The sequence below is a fragment of the Schistocerca nitens genome, chromosome 6, assembly GCF_023898315.1.
Source record: "Schistocerca nitens isolate TAMUIC-IGC-003100 chromosome 6, iqSchNite1.1, whole genome shotgun sequence".
Classification (NCBI taxonomy): domain Eukaryota; kingdom Metazoa; phylum Arthropoda; class Insecta; order Orthoptera; family Acrididae; genus Schistocerca; species Schistocerca nitens.
The window spans coordinates 421159485-421179738 of NC_064619.1; the positions used below are offsets into that span (position 1 = coordinate 421159485).

At 41.4% G+C, this 20254-nt stretch overlaps 1 protein-coding gene across 1 annotated transcript in view; it reads left to right on the forward strand.

Annotated features, from left to right (window-relative positions):
* Nucleotides 1–285: 285 nt before the first annotated feature.
* LOC126263113 (lysosomal acid glucosylceramidase-like) overlaps nucleotides 286–20254 on the forward strand; it is a 135035-nt gene continuing 115066 nt past the window's right edge. Inside the window, exon 1 of the mRNA XM_049960121.1 lies at nucleotides 286–365. The gene's annotated coding sequence lies outside the window, so the exon portion shown is untranslated. The remainder of the gene's footprint in view (nucleotides 366–20254) is intronic.

Consider the following 20254-nt stretch of genomic DNA (forward strand, 5'->3'; position numbering starts at 1 on the left):
TTAACACGTGGTTCGGATTCCAAGTCAAACTGTGGGTCCGCTTTCTCCGATAGTATGCGGCAGGTCAGGTACATCCAAGTCGCCCAAGTAAAAGTCCAATTGAAAGACTTGCAACATGCCGATGAACCACACGAAATTATTATAATTATCTAACTTTCACCGTTCAGTTCTGGGCTAGGCAAGGTGTGTTGACATACCGTCTCTGCCGTCATGTTGATGCGACCTGCGTGCGCTGCGCAGTGTGTGTGTTGCAAATATGGGCCGCAGCGCGGCGCTTTCGCTGCCCCACCTACTGAGTCACGTGCTCGCCAGTCCGCGGGAAATTAGTGCTGCGGTCCTCTAGCTGCTGGCTCGCGGCTTCTGCGGTGAGTACAGTCGACACTCAACAGGGCAACTGCGCCGTTTCAGTTTTCACAGACTAATGCCGTGCATCGTCTGCAAGAGATGTAGTGAAATTTCGTTACTGCAGTCGGAAATCGCACCTACGCAGTATTGTCGTACAGTATTGATGCGGCGGTAGTTCATCGTATTTGAACGTTACTTTCTGTTAGGTCACTTCGTTTATAGAATCAACCGAGCTAGCATATTAGTAGCGTGGTCGGTGGCGTTCTGTATCAGATTTTGAACTCCTTTACATCTATTGTCGACAAGCTACATAACGGTGTGTATCTTCTTTTCTTCTTCTTCTTCTTCTTCTTCTTCTACTTTTGCCTTCTCCCGTTTCTTCTGCGGAGTCGACATTGCTATATGGCTTGATGCAATGTTATTAGTAGTTGGTGGCCAATAGTCTTAAGACTGATTGTCGGTAATCCTTCGTATTTTTTTCTTGATTTTCCCGCCACGAGTATTACCAGTATGTGGGATTCTTCAAGGACGTAGCCTTTGGAATTTTAACGGTAAAATCTCGGCGATACACAACACCACTCTCGTAGCGTCTTCCACTGACCTTCCATGACCATCGCCGTAACGTTCCGGCGCTGTCTAAATGCACCCGGCATGAGCTGCTGCATTAATCCTACCTGTTAAGGGACCCAATGTGACTAGCAATCCGCAAGAATCGATAGAACGAAGATTTTGTACTTACCTCATTTTTCTAACGTACTTTCAATGAATCTTAGTCTGACTGCTTTTCCTTCGAGGGCCGTACCGAGGGTGACGAAATATGGATTCCGCGAAAGTAGGAGTCACGTACACAGGTAAAGATCGCTGGAATACGTAACCCAATACGTCTTAATACGATATTGCATTGTATGTCCGAAAGAACAGTGCACCGTTCTTCTTACCAACACGGGCATTGCAATATAGTATTTACCCGCCGATACCAGGCAGTGATGTTCAGTTAAAATGTCCTCCGCTATACGGGAATCATGTAATGCGGGTACAGGTTGTGACACAGAAATTACATGTGGAAGTTTGGGCCGGCCGTGTGTCGAGCACGGACAACCAAATCCTTTAACATGGCCGCTCGTGTAATGCAGGGTTCGAGCCCCGGTCCCGCACAAATTTTCATTGTCATTTTCTGATACACCTGATGTGAAAATATTTCATGTATAACGTCTTACATATTGGCATGTGTAATTCAGGTCCTAACTGCAACAATTACGTATACTTCTCACCAGCAAAGCAAACAATACGAAACAGTGTGAAGTACAACACAACAGTCAATAATAACTACCTGACACTACCGTCAGCTAAGTAGCTTTGGCTGCTGCCAAAAATAAATGACTGTCGGCCTAAATCTTCCGACGTCTAGCGATTTCTGCCGGTTCTGCACTGGGGAGCTTATCGACCAATTTAAAGCTAACACACAGTCGTCACAAAAGTATGGAAAGAAAATTTTCAATATCTTGAGATACCGGTGCTTATATTTGACTAGAGGACTTGCCAATGCTTCGCAATTGCTAAAAATATATGGGAGTTGTATAAGCGTCCTAGTCTTCTTCTCCGCCTGCTCTCTGTCCATCTCCTCTTTTCTCCCCTTCTGTTTATCCATCTCTTCCCCCTTCTCACTGTTTACCTCTTACTAACCCCTCTCTCTTGCCGTTTTCTCCCCCTTCCTGACAATCTCATCTTCCCCCTCCCCCCTCCCCGGTCTCTCTCTCTCTCTCTCTCTCTCTCTCTCTCTCTCTCTGCCGCGCGGGATTAGCCGAGCGGTCTCAGGCGCTGCAGTCATGGACTGTGCGGCTGGTCCCGGCAGAGGTTCGAGTCCTCCCTCGGGCATGGGCGTGTGTGTTTGTCCTTAGGATAATTTAGGTTAAGTAGTGTGTAAGCTTAGGGACTAATGACCTTGGCAGTTAAGTCCCATAGGATTTCACACACATTTGAACATTTCTCTCTCTCTCTCTCTCTCTCTCTCTGACCTTGGCTCTTGTTTATTGTTATTACAAACGAAACCTCAACTGGAAAATGAAGTCACATAAAATGAATGGGTAAATCAGTTGAGATCATTAATACAAGAGGTATGGAGAGACGTCTCCAACTGCTGTGAGGATAGTAGCTTCAGTGACAGTATTTCTCATAGTTTTAATCTGTGAACAGGTATGAGTGGAAAATTTCGGATGATTCAGATGTCATATTACGTTAGTATTCTGATCAAAGTCTATACGACATAAAAACAACATTTCTCACAAGTACAACGAAGAAAACAAAACAGCACTCTGTTGTATATACAGTTTTTGTTTAAAATTATATTCGGCAATCTATACAATGCTTAGGTAAAGTATAGAATGCCTAAAATAGAACGTCAAAGTAAGAAAAGACTGATATTTTATACGTTGCCTAAGCAGTGTATACTTTGAGTGATTGTCTGCCAATACGTCTAATCCCGCCATTTTTTTCCCGCCACCACTGTTTGCGGTAGCGGTCGGGTCATTGTTCAAGAGCTGCGAAGACGGCGTGTTGTAGTACGACGTCCAACTATCACACCATCGATATTCCAACAATAGTCCTCCAGTGTATAGCATCTGGCTGATGTCTACAGACGCTCTCCCATAAACCTTAGCCGTTCTTGTAACACCATATCGGAAGGGAGTGTAGTGCCAAGACAGGAATCACGCCACGGTGACTTGTAACGACGATTCTGCGGTTAATTCTCTCAAGTAAGAGCCAATGCAGCTAAAAACTTTGTTTTCCTACCGAAACCAGTTACCAAAAGGTAGTCTACAATGTGAAAAAGTCGAGGACTGCCACGAAGAAGGAACCCCGGGACTATTCGCTGCTGAAACACTATGACGTAATGATGGTCGAGAATAATAGCACTAAGGGTAGATGACACATTAGTAACTGATGGGCATAGTGTGGCAAATCTATTTAACAAGTACTTTATATCCGTTACTGATAGAATGGGACTTTCAGGATCAGTAAATAATGCCCTTGAATATCTGAAACTAGCCTTCACAAATAGCTTCAAGTACATGAATCTATCACTGACTTTACCAAAAGAAATAACTTCCATAATAAAATCTTTAAAAACAAAGCATTCTAGTGGGTACGATGAAATATCAACAAAGTTAATTAAGGCATGTTCTTGTGAGTTTAGTACAATTCTAAGTCACTTGTGTAACCAGTCAATTATAACAGGGACATTTCCTGACTGGCTAAAATATGCAGATGTTAAGCCTCTAGTCAAGAAAGGGGATAAAGAGATACCATCAAACTACAGACCGATTTCACTTTTGCCAGCATTCTCAAAAATTTTAGAAAACGTAATGTACAGGCAGCTGCTCAACCATCTGACCACAAGTAACATATTATCAAGAACACAGTTTGGATTTCTGAAGGGTTCTGATATCGAGAAGGCTATTTACACCTATAGTGAAAATGTACTTAATTCATTAAATAACAAATTACAAGCAGCAGGTATTCTCTGTGATTTGTCAAAGGCATTTGATTGTGTGAACCACAACATCCTTTTAAGTAAATTAGAATTCTATTGTGTCACGGGCAGTGCTGCAAAATGGTTCAAGTCATACCTCACTAACAGGAAACAAAGGGTGTCAGTGCAAGGGACTAGTAAATTAAGTCATCAGTCATCATCAGAATGGGAAGAAATTACATGTGGTGTCCCACAAGGATCCATCTTAGGGCCATTGCTTTTTCTTGTGTACATTAATAATCTCTCATCAGTTACACTGCCAGAAGCAGAGTTCGTTTTGTTTGCAGATGACACAAGTATTGCAATAAATAGTATGTCAAGTGTAGTTCTAGAAAGATCTGCTAATGACATTTTCATGGATATTAATAAATGGTTTAAAGCCAACTCACTGACATTAAACTTCGATAAGACTCACTATATGCAATTCAGAACCTGTAAGAGGTTTCCACCCAGCATATGCATAAAATACGAAGAAGAGCAGATAGAAGAGGTTGACAGTCTTAAATTCCTGGGATTACAACTTGATAATAAATTCAGTTGGGAAGAGCACACCACAGAACTGCAGAAACGCCTTAACAAATCTGTATTTGCAATTCGAGTGTTAGCAGACATAGGCGACATAAAAATGAAAAAGCTTGCATACTTTGCCTACTTCCATTCCATAATGTCATATGGTATAATATTTTGGGGTAACTCTTCAAGTCAAACAAAAGTTTTCAGAGTCCAGAAGCGTGTAATACGTATTATTTGTGGAGTAAATTCACGGACGTCCTGTAGAAACCTCTTCAAAGAACTGGGTATACTAACTACTGCCTCTCAGTATATTTACTCATTAATGAAATTTGTCCTAAATAATATATCTCTTTTTCCAACAAACAGCTCAGTTCATACATACAATACCAGGAACAAAAATGATCTGCACAAGGACTTAAAAGCAGTTACTTTAGTTCAAAAAGGGGTCCACTACTCAGGAACACTCATCTTCAATAATTTGCCAGTATACATGAAAAATTTAGTTACAAATAAAGATCAGTTTAAAAGGAGCCTGAAAGACTTACTAGTGGCCAACTCCTTCTACTCCATTGACGAATTTTTTAATAGAGACAAATGATGTATTGTATATATTCATACTATTAGTATTGTAATTTCAGCTTAAAAAAAAAAAAAAAAAGACATGTTCCACATCCACGAGGATCTCCTCAGCACGGACCTATGGAACGAGAAACTAATCTAATCTAATCTAAGACTCAGTTTTACGTCGCGGACTCCAATATTGGACATGTTCCATAAGGCCTATTTGGCTATTGGTCATGGAGGATGTGGTATGTTGTTGAAGCTTTCACCCAAGGATAAGAATATTATCCGTCATGATACTGAGCTGTACATTCACCTTTGTGAGCTTTGCCAGAAGAAGCAAGAAGGTGTTGTGGACTAGCCAATAGTTTTTTCGGAATTCAGTTCCCGTTTTCAGGTCGATCTCATCGATTTTCAGTTCCATCGTGATAGAGAGTACAATTTTATAATTGTCTACCAAGATCGTCTCACTAAGTTTGTAGTTCTCTGAAATCAAAGAGAGCGGAAGAAGTAGCCTGCAGCCTCATCGACATATTTACGTTGCTTGATAAACCAACGTCCGATAACGGCAGGGAATTTGCAAACAATTTGATAAGCAGCCTAAAGGAATATTGACCCAACTTGAAGGTCGTCCATAGCAAGCCACGCTACTCACAAAGTCAGGGGAACATCGAAAGAGGAAATCAGGACATTGGAAATATGCTGTGTGTTTGGATGTAAGATGAAAAAACTAGCTGCTGGAGTGACGGATTGCGGTTCGTCCAACTTATGAAAAACAGAGCTTTTCATTCTGGGGTAACAGGTCACCATACGAAGCCCTATTCGGCTGCAAAGCTAAACTAGGTCTCTCGACGTCGTTCCTGCCTGACGAAGCCATGATTATCTAAGATCCTTCCATTTCTGTGGTTACTGAAAATCCTTCTATTTCTGATATGTATTGCGCCGGCTGAAAAGAAACTAGCGACGCTCATACTTCTCAAAAGTGTGGCTGCAACGTTCATGCCATCTCTGGACATTCTGCTAAAGACGACGACGGCAAAGAACTGCTAAAAACTGTGTAGTCCTTTCCGACAAAGGGCGGGGTGGCTCACACTGTGTTGGCTGTTGTTATGAACGTGACGGAAGGTGGCTTTTATCGACTTCGAACTAGAGAAGGATTCTTGAAGCAGCTCTGAGTAAGATCAGTATTCACCTGACCACGAAATACTTCTTCGATCTGCAACTGCGTCTCGGTCCACAGGAACGGCCAAAGATTCGTCAGGTGTACGTGCAACACGAAATGCCAATATATGAGGTGCCTTTGTGTCTAGAAGAAAATTAAGTGCGATTCATAAAGTCATTCTAGCCTTCCCTGCTGCAACTAGTAGGCCACGCCAGTTCTGCTTTGTGTTCTACCGGTAACAATATTCTGTTAGCATTCTCCTTTAAGTCGTGAAATGTATTTACAAGATCAAATTGCCAAAACGTAATTTTTTTTTTTTGTGTGACGAAGACAAGTGAGCATTTATTGCAACAAGCACTTCCATCACAGTTCTGGTTTCACTGTTTTCCGGTAATACTATCCTGTGTTTCATTTCGTAATGCGTGTTAATTAAGAAAGGCTTCTCATCTTGTGCCCTTTTAACACTTTGCTCAAATGGTACTACTCATTCTGAATAATGGCTAGGAATTGTATAGAATGCCTAGGAAAAGTATTCAACGTTTTCACAAGAAACTTATACGGGGCTGGAACTTAAAAAGTGGCAACTATTTATTCACAACCGATACAAAAGAGTTACATGTTTGCACCTGTTACTGTCCTTCAAAGTAGTCACCAGCGTTGTGTAGAACCCGTTGCCAGCGATGTGAAAGGCGTAGTATAATTTCGTCAAAAACCATTCGTGATTTTTGTGAACAACCTTTCTCATTAAGACAGTGTACGTATACTTATACACCTAAACTAAACTCCCCTCGAAAAGGCCATGAATGCGCAACGGTACCGACCGCCGCTGTGTCATTCTCAGCCCACAGACGTCACTGGTTGCAGATATGGAGGGGCATGAGGTCAGCACACCGCTCTCCCGGCCGTATGTCAGTTTACGAGACCGGAGCCGCTACTTCTCAATCAAGTAGCTCCTCACAAGGGAACCTCCCCATCGCACCCCCCTCAGATTTAGTTATAAGTTGGCACAGTGGATAGGCCTTGAAAAACTGAACACAGATCAATCGAGAAAACAGGAAGAAGTTGTGTGGAACTATGAAAAAATAAGTAAAATATACAAACTGAGTAGTCCATGCACAAGATAGGCAACATCCAGGATACTGCGAGCTCAAGAGCGCCGTGGTCCCCAAGGAACCTGTAATTAATTTTAGTTTGTTTTATTACTTTTAAATGTCAGTTGAAAATTATGTACTACTGTGGAATGTCATGACTAATAACTTGAAAAAAAAAAAAAAAAAAAAAAAGGTGGTTAGCGTGAGCAGCTGCGGAACGAGAGGTCCTTGGTTCAAGTCTTCCCTGGAGTGAAAAGTTTACTTTCTTTATTTTCGCAAAGTTATGATCTGTCCGTTCGTTCATTGACGTCTCTGTTCACTGTAATAAGTTTAGTGTCTGTGTTTTGCGACCGCACCGCAAAACCGTGCGATTAGTAGACGAAATGACGTGCCTCTTCAATGGGAACCGAAAACATTTGATCGCAAGGTCATAGGTTAACCGATTCCTCCACAGGAAAACACGTCTGATATATTCTACACGACACGGCTGACGGCATGTGCGTCACATGACAGGAATATGTTGTCGACCCACCTAACTTGTACACTTGGCGAATGGGTTAAAAGATTCTTCTACCTTGCCCGATTTAGGTTTTCTTGTGGATGTGATAATCACCCCCCAAAAAAGTGATGAAAACATAAGAGTTTGTGACATAAGCTGTAAATAAAAAATTAAACTTTTCACCTGAGGGAAGATTTGAACCAAGGACCTCTCGTTCCGCATCTGCTCACGCTAACCACGGGACCATGGCGCTCCTGAGCTCATCTTCTCCTTGATGTTGAATATGTTGCGCATGGACTAATCAGTTTGTATATTTTGCTTATTTTTTCATACTTTCACACAATTTCTTCCTGTTTTCTCGATTGATCTGTGTTCAGTTTTCAAGGCCTATCCACAGTACCAACTTATAATTAAATCTGAGGGGGGTGCGATGGGGAGGTTCCCTTGTCAGTTTGCCTCACAAGGGCTGTGTGCATCCCGCTTGCCTACAGCGCTCGGCAGGCCGGATGGTCTCCGATCCAAGTGCTAGCCCAGCCCGACAGCGCTTAACTTCGGCGATCTGACTGGAACCGGTGTTACCACCGAGGCAACGCCGTTGGCACTTATACACCATATTACATATTTAAAAAAATGTGTAGCGTATGTCTGTCCGAACATATATATAATCAAAATATGTAGCCTTTGTGAGTCCGGAAGTTTATTAGAATCGGTCAAGAACTTATCGAGATTTTTGCTAAAAACATTTCCTCTTTATACAGTACATGTATATTTAAACACCATTCACATATAATACAGTATGTAGCCCTTGCCCGCCCGATCGTTTATTAGAGTATCGCGTGAAAATTTGAAGTAAAACGGTCAAGAACTTTTCGAGATTTTTAGCTAAACAACGACTTGTCTTTACACAGTGATGTGACAAGTCATGGACATACACGGATGGCGGTGGCACCGCGTACACATGTTACAAAAGGTCATTTATGCTCAGGTGATTTATGTGAAAAGGTCTGTGACGTGATTATGGCCACACGATGGGTTAACAGATATTGAACGCGGAATAGTAGTTGGAGCTACGCTCGTAGGACATTCGATATCCTCAGTGTCAAGAGTGTGCCGAGAATAATTTCAGACATTTGTCATCACAGACAACGCAGTGACCTTTGGCATTCTCTACAGAGCGGCGTTAGCGTAGATTTGTCATCGCTAGCAAACAAACAAAACTGTATAAAATAACTGCAGAAATAATTGTAGGACGTATGACGAATGTATCCTTTGGCGTAGTTCAGGTCGAACAAAATCGATTTTCGGTTTTCATCATATTTCGATAGATTAAGGTTTTATTTAAGTACTCTGAAAAGGATTTTGCTGAATTTTTTTTTCGAGCATTTAAAAGAGCATTTTCCTACTACGTGTGTTTGTGCCACGTCCACTTTTCTGTCACCCACTTTTCTGCATATATTTTAGATCTTTATATCCCCTACATTGAACGATAGGGATTTATTTTACTCCCGAGTGCGTTGGCTATCCTTGGAATGCAACGGTCGGTATTCTTTTGTTTCTGCTATTTGTAAACAACACGCTTTCGAACACGCGGTTAGTTTTGTTCAAGTGTGATTGCGAGTAGTTGTTATAGAAAACTTGCAGGCATACTATGGGCAGGCAATTAAGATAAATAAAGAAAAACTGGAGGCAATGAAGAGAGATGTTTGGGCTATATTCCTTCTCTACTGATGATAGCCATGTCATGGATTGCGTGCATCAGGAGAAAATTCGTGGTGCAAATACAACAGGGCTCAGGCAACTGGAGAATCTTATTCTCACCAGCATTCTGTTCCTGCCGCTGTTATTACAGCAATTAAACGTATTTTCAGAGACTTGGCACATCCTGACATTCTAAGGAATGTCTGCATGGGCAGACACAGAACCCAAATGAATGTTTCAACAGCATAATTTGGAAAACTGTATTTGTAGGCATGCATACAATGAAACTAGGAGTTGATGATGCTGTTATTACATGCAATTGTGGTAATATTGGAAAGTTTGGGTACTGAAAAAGCTGGGAATTAATCCTGGTGAAAATATGATCACTGGGCTGCAACATTGCGATAAAATGAGGATAGCTGATGCAGACAGGTCTGCATCTAATATGGCCAAGAAAGCAAGAAATATCCAGAAAGGTGAAAAAGAAGCTGGAAGGCCTGCTAGAGGCCAAAGAACGGCCATCATATGCAGTAGGACAGTTTTAATTAACAGTAAATAACAAATTTCATAAGGTTTTTCTTTAAAGTCAATTTCCCACAAGCTAAAATTTTCAGTATATATGCCCCATTATATCAGAAACTATCACAGATAAATGAATGAAATTTTCAGAGACTCTGCATAACATAAAAAGCAACCTCTGATACTACATTCATTAATATTCCCCCATTAGGATGTTCACAAAAAATATTTTCTGCAGAAAAAAATTAATATTTTTTGTTAATAAATTTAAAAAAGTATTTCTTAAAAACGATAAAATGGATAAAGTAGATTTTAGCACAGTTAACTCTATTAGCATCATGTAACATACAGTAAAAATATTAAGGTCCTGCATCAAATAGTTTTTTTCAGAAATGGGTCAAATACTTGCCTAAATTAACATGGGTTAGATAGGCAGGGTGTGGTCCCCTTAATGAGCTATGGCAGCAGACGAACAAAGCGAGTGCCTTTGCTAACAGCACATCGCCTGCAACGCATCTCCTGGGCTCGTGACCATATCGATTGGCCCATAGACGACTGGAAAACTGTGGTCTGGTGCGATGAGTCCCGATTTGAGTTGGTAAGAGCTGATACTAGGATTTGAGTGTGAGGCAGACCCCACGAACATATGGACCCAAGTTGTCAACACGGCACTGTGCAAGGTGCTGGTGACTCTATAATGGTGTGGGCTGTGTTTACATTGAACGGATTGGGCCCTCTTGTCCAACTGAATCGATGATTGACTGGAAATGGTTATGTTCGGCTACTTGGAGACCATTTGCAGCCATTCAGTGGTGGGATTTTTATGGATGACAATGCGCCATGCCATCGGGCCACAATCGTTCGCGATTGGTATGAACTTTCTGAACAATTCGGGCGAATGGTTTGGCCAGCCAGACCGACCGACATGAATCCCATCGAACATTTATGGGACATAATCGAGAGGTCACTTCATGCACAGAATCCTTCACCGGCATCACTTTCGCAATTATGGAAAGCATCGAGGCAACATGGCTCAATATTTCTGCATAGGACTTCCAACGTCTTGTTGAGTCCATTCCACGTAGAGTTGCTGCACTTCGTCGGGCAAAAGGAGGTCCGACACAATAGTAAGAGAGATCCCATAACTTTTGTCACCTCAGCGTGTAGTAAGGTAAGATCTGAGTAGATTCCTTTAGTTCAGATCTGTTCATCTTTGTTTTTAAAATAGTTGTCAGTAGTGTAGACAGAAAGTCGATTCTCATAATTTTAAATAGAATAATACAAGTGTGAAATCGAGCACTGGTTTAAATTTTATAACAGATAAATATTTTTTAAAATATTAATAATTTATACTAACAAACTTGTGACGTAGCAATCACTCTCGTTATTATTTTGTTAAGTAAATCATTTTACCTTGGTTTAGTGGTGGGTTGTTTTCTTAAATGCTTTTTCGCGTTCGAGGTATTACCCGAAGACTTCAAATTTTGCACCACTTTTTGCACTTTATTATTATCCAGTTTATCAAAACACTGCCAAATTTCTCTTTTGGTAGGCTCCATTCTGTCTGATGATTCAGTAATTCTTGCACTCAAACTGTTTTAAACAACAGTAGAAAAACAAACAATAAAGTCTAATCGTGAAAAGAACGGGTTTCCAAGTGAACGAACTGAGAATGGCCGGCCGCTGTGACCGAGCGGTTCTAGGCGATTCGGTCCCGAGCCGCGCTGCTGCTACGGTCGCAGGTTCGAATCCTGCCTCGGGCATGGATGTGTGTGATGTCCTTGGGTTAGTTAGGTTTTAGTAGTTCTAAGTCTAGGGGACGATGACCTCAGATGTCGAGTCCCATAGTGCTTAGAGCCATTTGAACCATATTTTGAACTGGGAATGAAATGTTGTCGAAGTTGGCGAAGAATCGCACGTGTTTTCCGCTTGCATGCACGCCGCGCGTTCAGTCGTTCAAAATGCACAAACTGAGTCACACGTCCAAACGTTTGGGAAAATAATAAAAATTTAGTAAATCATTACTAGGATCGTTCAATACGATATCTTATATAAAGTACTAATATGAGCAGAACTATTCAACTGAATAGTATCGAAGAAAAAAGTATGAGTATCGAGATCAAAGTACAGGGTACCCAAGGTCGGAAAAAAAATGTGTGGGAGATCTTATGGGACTTAACTGCTAAGGTCATCAGTCCCTAAGCTTACACACTACTTAACCTAAATTATCCTAAGGACAAACACATACACCCATGCCCGGGGGAGGACTCGAACCTCCGCCGGGACCAGGCGCACAGTCCATGACTGCAGCGCCTGAGACCGCTCGGCTAATCCCGCTCGGCGTACCCAACGTCGGTTCGATAACATTTTCCCATATGAGGGCACATCATTTAGCGTCTTCTCTCCGCCCTATCATTCATTACCTTTACCCGTGTTAGTTTTCAGTACGTACTATGATATATCCTGTACGCAAATTTTGCAGATGGTTCAAATGGCTCTGAGCAGTATGGGACCTAACATCTGAGGTCATCAGTCACCTAGAACTTCGAACTACTTAAACCTAACTAACCTAAGGACATCACACACATCCATGCCCGAGGCATGATTCGAACCTGCGACCGTAGCGGTCGCGTTGATCCAGACTTTAGCGCCTAGAACCGCTCGGTCACCCCGACCGGTGCAAATTTTGCACTTTGCTAGGGGTGCCCCTCACAGCTTGGCGCCACTTGCGTCGCTTAAGCCTTACAGCGAGTCTGTCGATACCAAGAAGTATCTGTACCTTTCCGTGTAGCTAACTGCGCATACGTGGATCTACACACCCGTGAACACCAAAGCGTCAGTTGAGAAGGCAGAGGTGAAAGAAATGTGAAATTTCAAGGTCGAAAAGTTGTTTTGGCCAGGAAGTGGGATCTCCTCAAACTCTAAGGGGTGCAACACAGCGCTACATGCAATCCAGTTGACATGGGAGCTCTATACTGGGGACGGGCCGTTCCATTTCACTTCCGGCAGCAGGAGACGTTGTATCTTTGTGGGGTTTCCTGTTATCTAAACTAGCGGTTAAGTTAATATCTTTTCCAAACTTTCACCTGTGATAGACAAGTTCTTCCCTGTCTTTTTAAGGGTCAAAGTTACGGTAATTTAACAATGTCACCCGATTCTGAGACCTTTAACTCAGAAACTACTATGGTGTCCAAAAGTAAAGGAACAAACTGAAATTTTGCAAGGTTGCGCTTGTTTTGCCACAAAAAATATAAAAAGGTGTTAGTAAGGTATGTATTTCGGTTTTTTTTTCAACTTAACGGGTTTGCACACACATTCCGACAACTGGTTAATGTGCTCAGTGTGGGGTGTGACCATCTCTGGCAGCAGTACAGGCCTTACAACGACGGAGCATGCTGTGAATGATGTCATCAGTTCATGTTGAGGCAATAACGCCCATTCTTCCTGCGAGCTGGTTGATGGATGCTGACGTGATGCAAGCCGTCTCCCTAGCGCATCCCAGACATGCTCTATGGGATTCAAATCAGGAGAGCCAGCAGGCCACGCCGTGCATGCTCTTCTCCAAGAAAACATCAACCACCTGTGCTTTATGAGGTCGAGCACTATCGTCCATCAATACGTAGTCTGGGCCCATAGCACCTCACAACAACCGCAAATGAGGTCCCAAGATCTCGTCACGATACCTGACCACAGTTAAACATTGCCAATTCACCCGTTCAATTTCATGAAGAGGGATTCGAGTTGTAAACATAATCACTGTCCACATCATTAGGGATCCTCCTCAATATCCGTCTCTTTCCACAATGTTTAGGGCCCGAAATCGGGTTCCACGTTTCGTCCAAATGCAAATCCATCGAAAATCACTCTCCAGGCAAAATTGGGACTCATCTGTGAACACAACTTTAGCTGACTGTTCTACCGTCCAAATGGCATGTTGATGACTTCACTCTACACGTTCCCTTCTGTGAAGGCACGTCAGAGGCAGACATACATCGGGTCTCCAACAATAAAGGCTACTCTACCGAAGCCTTCTGCACACCGTTTGCCTCAATACATGTCCAGTGGGTGCTGCGAGCTCACATGCCAGTTGCCATGCTGTACTAAGGTGGTACTGTCGTGCCCTTACAGCCAAATACTGATCCAAGCTTCGGAAGTCACACTTGGTGGGACCTGTCCTGGTCTTTGGGATACAAAAAATGGCTCTGAGCACTATGGGACTTAACTGCTGAAGTCATCAGTCCCCTAGAACTTAGAACTACTTAAACCTAACTAACCTAAGGCCATCATACACATCCATGCCCAAGGCAGGATTCGAACCTGTGACGGTAGCGGCAGCGCGGTTCCAGACTGTAGCGCCTAGAACAGCTCGGCCACTGCGGCCGGCCTCTTCGGGATTCAATTGCGGTCTCTACGAACTATCGCCGCATTCGAGAATCAACAGAACGATTCACATTAAGCCATCGGGCCACATCAGTTTGCGATTGTCCCGATTTCTTTCTTTCCATGGCCATCCATCACAGAGTGTCTGGTAGGCATCTTATCTGTGCCATGCTGCACCGTCTGTGACTGTGTACACAGCGATTGTGGATGTGGGGCTATCCGGCGAACACTACCTCGTTTCGTAGGTGCCCTGACGTCATCGTTCGCATGGTTGCCGTCGACCGGAATGCCATGTTCCATGCAGAGCACGATCGTACGGACATGTGGCTGACAGTTTGTATGATTTTATCGCGAATTAAACACAGACGGGGAAATAGCGGTCTGTCGCTTTAATTTTGAACACCAGTGTATTCAAAGTAAAATTCAGAATGAAGGTAATATTATATAGTTTGAGGTGGTATTTATAAAGTATTTTTAGAACTAAAATGTAATGTACTTTTCATCATATTTTATATTTTTTTCTGAAAAACACAATTGGAAATAGAATAAAAAATATACCGTATTGTTCAGCATTTGATTTTTAAAAAATATTAATTATCTCGTTTTTGATTTTTCAATGGAGAGCTTAGAAAATGGCCGAGCGGTTCTAGGCGCTTCAGTCTGGAACCGCGCGACCGCTACGGTAGCAGGTTCGAATCCTGCCTCCGGCATGGATGTTTGTGGTTTCCTTAGTTTAGTTAGGTTTAAGTAGTTCTAAGTTCTAGGGGACTGATGACCTCAGATGTTAAGTCCCATAGTGCTCAGAGTCATTTGAACCATTTAGCTTAGAAAAAAAACAGAAGGTAAATAGAAACAGTGGCAACATAAAGACGAGGCCTTTGTCGATCATGTGCTCTTTGTGTTTCGCGGCAGCCAATTGCAACCTAAGTACAGCATGAACTTAAGTATTTACTATTTTTTTTGCGCGCGTTTCGGACAACGGGATCCATTAAGTTTAAAACTGAAATCAATGTGTACTAAAAAGAGATTCAAGTGTAAGTTTAATCTTCATGAAAATATTGCTTATGCTTAAGGGTATACGGAATGATTTTTCGATGAAAAAATCGATTTTTGGGTAAATGCATTTTCGAAAAATTTAGACTCTCCCGTTTAATACCATGTATAAAATATTTGGATGACGTGAATAGAACTATTTTAAAAAAATTTTTTAAATAATTTCGACACAGGATTTCCGCACCTTGTGTATGGGACGCGAAATATACCTGATATAGACAGCCTTGCCAGAGATATAATTGAGCACAAGAGAGTTAGCTTTTCTGTTGGCTACAATGCTAGACTGTTGACAATAGATTCTGCACCATTTGTATTGTTTCGTTTGTGAGTACATCCATGTCATTGTTGTGAAAGTCGTATGTGGAGAAGTCATTGAGTTTTGTTTCCTTCAACATGCCAAGACCTAGTCTGAAGGTATTTAGAAAGCGTGTACATTGGCGCAAGAAAGTAAAGTGTACTAAAAATTCGTCTGATTCATCTTCATCAGTATCTGATGTCCCAGTAGCGACTAACCTCAACACTGGTAGTGATACATTGAGTGATGCTGCTGCCACTACACCGGAAAGTGATTCAAGAAGAAAACTAGCTGGAATTGAAGAAGAATACAAGAAACTAAATGCTGGGACTACAAAAATGAGGTAATTAACGTGTCTTTATTATCAGACGTTTTGGAGAACAATGTGGAAAATGTGGTGTTTCATTGAAAACAAACTTACATGTAGGACTTGCTTGTGAATTAGAGTTGGTGTGCAGTTATTGCAAACACAGTGTTACTTTCTTCAATTCCTTACATGTTACTGCAGATAGAGGTAAACTATACGATATAAACATTAGACTGGTTTATGAATTACGGTGTTTAGGAAAGGGCAGGGCTGCAGGTGCCATGTTGTGTGCTGTGATGAACCTCCCTCCTCCACCTTCAAAATTTAACAAACACATAATTGCAATAGGCTCTGCTGTAGAAGATGTGGCACAGGGAAACATGAAAGATGCTGTTGAGGAAGCAGTTGTTGAAAATAATAATAGCAGAGACTTGTCCATAGCTTTTGATGGAAGCTGGCAGAAGAGAGGCCACACATCTCTGAATGGTGTAGTAACAGCTACGTCTGGACACTGGTAAGGTAGTTGATGTGGCAATACTTTCCAAGCATTGCAGATGCAAGGAGAAAATGAAAAATAAACATGAAGAGGAGTGCATGGCAAATTACTATGGGTCAAGTGGTGGTATGGAAGTTGCTGGTGTAAGAAGTATTTATCAACGCTCAGTAAAATGGTACAACGTTAGATTCATAAATTATCTTGGAGATGGTGACTCAAAGGCTTTCAAAGAAATTGAGGGACTGAGACCCTATGGTAACGATGTGAAAATTTCCAAACTGGAGTGTGTTGGCCATGTTCAGAAAAGGATGGGATCAAGACTTCGACGGCTCAAGGCTAGCATGAAAGGCAAGAAATTGAGCGATGGAAAAACTTTAGATGGGAAAAATAGACTGACAGATGCTACAATAGATCATATTCAGAAGTGCTATGGTCTAGCAATAAAACAGAATACAGCAGATGAAGAATTAATGAGAAGAGCAGTCTGGGCTCTGTTTTTTCATACAGCTTCAAACAATGAGAATTCCCAACATGGGCTATGTCCAAAAGGAGACGATAGTTGGTGCAAGTACAACAGAGGCAAGGTAACTAAGAAACAATGCAATCACCCTCATCACCTGCCATAATGGATGAAATAAAATCAATATTCCGAGACCTCGCAGATATTAGTCTACTAAAGAAATGTCTTCATGGTCGGACTCAAAATCCAAATGAGTGTGTGAACCATGTGATATGGAATAGACTACCTAAAACTGTGTTTGTGGGTATAAACACACTTCACTTTGGCGTTTATGATGCTGTTTCATCATTCAATCAGGGCAATATAACAAAGTGCAAAGTTCTGCAGAAGTTGGGGCTCTGTGTAGGACTACGAACTGCCGCAGCTATGCTTTGTTTGGACAAGGAACGGCTCAGGTCTTCAGATAATGCCATAAAAGTATATTCAAAGATGGCTAGACAGCATAGCAGAGCCCTCAAGAGGAAGCTGTTGGACGATTCTGATGATACAAGCTATGGAGCAGGCTTGTACTGAAGTAAAAACTTTGAAGCTAATTTCCCGTAACATTAGTTTTTTTGTGTATAAGGTACATTTTCTCAGGGCCTATTTATAGTAGAAAGATGAAATTTTCTGTAGTTTTTCCTTAAGACCTTCTAATGTATCTGAATTAAAAGATACGTGGAATTATTTTGTATTAATGGATGTAAATTTTAAAATACTTGTTAAAATGTATAACTTTTTTAACATTTACAAAAAATAAAATATCTGAAAAACTATACATTATTTTTTCAAAATTAATAATTCAACATAAAAGCAGAACATATCTCTGCGTTCTGTGAAAAAATCAAGAGTATCGTCCAAATAACAAATGAGAAAATGTTCCTAACTTTTAGCTCAATTTAACATTGTAAGCATAGGGCGTACCGTATACCCTTAATATATGAATAAAAGGTTTTTAAAAATTGTGTCATTTATTATGTTGTCATTATACACTTCCTTCAGCAACGGACATTTCAGCTCCAAAATGAATCGTAGTTCACCGAAACCCGATAAAGTTCTTGAGTTACACCCTGATAGGGCGGGGGGGGGGGGGGGGGGGGTGGCTTCCTACATATAACTAGTCGAACGGTGGGCCTGCGTTGCACTTTATCCAAATAATCGATCGCATTTTGTTATACTTTATGCTATCCAAGTTTAAATAATAGGAGCATAAAAATAATGCAATAAACCCATTAACACGGTCAGATGTGAAAGTTTGTAAGCATACAGAATGCTATAAATAGCATCGCAGATGAATATACGATTTATTTTATTTGCTATGTCTCCACTTTGAAGGGAATTATTGTCGTATTTTTTTACTAGTTACATTTGCAGCTATCCAAGAGGAATGATTCAATCATTACTATTTTTTTTGTTTCAGATTTTTAATCTTCAGTGAAACCCGCAATGCGTTCGTATTTATATGAATAAAAATGTTTTTTGTGAATAACTCGATAACGTCCTATACTGAATAATAAGAAAAATGATTTTAGATTTACATGTACATGTACCTACGTCTACGAGACCGCTTTGCAGTACACACTTAAGTGCCTCCCAGATGGTTCATCGAACCACCTACACCTTCCAGTCTAGAACTTTGCGTGGGGTAAAAATGAACACTTAAATGTTTCATTGTGAACTCTCATTTCTCTTTTCTTTACGTTGATCATTTCTTCAGATGCAGCTGGGAGACAGCAAAATATTTTCGCATTCGGAGGACAAAGTTGGCGATTGAAATTTCGTGAATAGATCTCGCCACAACGAAAAACGCCTTTGTGTTAATGAACGCCATCGCAGTCCGTATATCATATCCGTAACATTCCCTCCCCTACTTCGCGATAATACAAAACTAGCTGCCCTTTTTTTAACTTAATCGATATTTTCCGTCAATCCTGTTTGATAATGATCCCAATCACAGAGCAATATTCCAGAAGAGGACGGACAAGTGTAGCATAGGCTGTCTCTTTAGTAGATATGTTGCATCTTCCATGTATCTGCCAATAAAACCCAGTCTTTGGTTGCCTTCCCCACAGCGTTTTGTATGTGATCGTTCCAGTTTAAGTTGTTCGTAACAGTAATTCCTAGGTATTTAGTTAAACTGACAGACTGCGGATCTGTGTAATTATTCGTGTAACCAAAGTTTAAAGTATTCCTTTTAGCGCTCATGTGGAGACTTCACACTTTCATTATTTAAAGTCAATTGCCACTTTTCACGCCATCAGATTTGCTAAATCATTTTGCAATTGTTTTTGATCTTCTGATGACTTTACAAGACGCCGGCCGGTGTGGCCGAGCGGTTCTAAGCGCTTCAGTCTGGAACAGCGCGACCGCTTCGGTCGCAGGTTCGAATCCTGCCTCGGGCATGGATGTGTGTGATGTCCTTAGGTTAGTTAGGTTTAAGTAGTTCTAAGTTCTAGGGGACTGATGACCTCAGATGTTAAGTCCGATAGTGCTGAGCCATTTGAACCATTTTTGACGACTTTACAAGACGGTAAATGCAAGCATCATCTGCAAACATCTAAGAGAGAGCTGCTCAGATTGTCTCCTAAATCATTTACATAGATTAGGCACAGCAGAGGGTTTATAACACTTCTTTGGGGAAAGCCAGATATTTCTGTTTTATTCGATGACTGTCCATCAGCGACCTTCCTGACAGGAAATCACGAATCCAGTCGCGCAACTGTGACGTAATACCATAGGCACGCAATTTGATTAGAAGCCACTAGTGAGGACTGGTGTCAATAGCCTTCTAGAAGATCACCTGTCAATAGCACTTGTTTCTTTGTGTAAACAAAGAGATAGTTTTGTTTCACAAGAATGATTTTTCTGAATCCATCCCACGTGTCACTAGATAGTTTTCTTGGACGTAATTCAAAACGTTCAAACTGTCGTCACTGATATCGGTAAGTAATTTATTGGATTACACGTATTTCCTTTTTTGAGTGATGGGGTGACCTGTGCAACTTTCCTGTCTTAAGGTATGGATCTATCGTCAAACGAGCAGTTGTATATGATTACTTAGTATGGAGCTTTGGTGACTCTGCCATCGATTGCTTTAGAAAATTCTTTGGCTAGTAGGGCAGAACTGCGCTACAACACTATCTCTGACTGGGAATTCACCCTGAACGATAGTTGTGTGCACACGCGCTCTGCTCAGTACCGCGGTATCGACAAATATAGCGTATATTATCTACACTTGCTGCCTACATTACTCATTATGAGTATCGCTACCAGACTCCTCCACACAATGGCGACGAACGTCAGCACC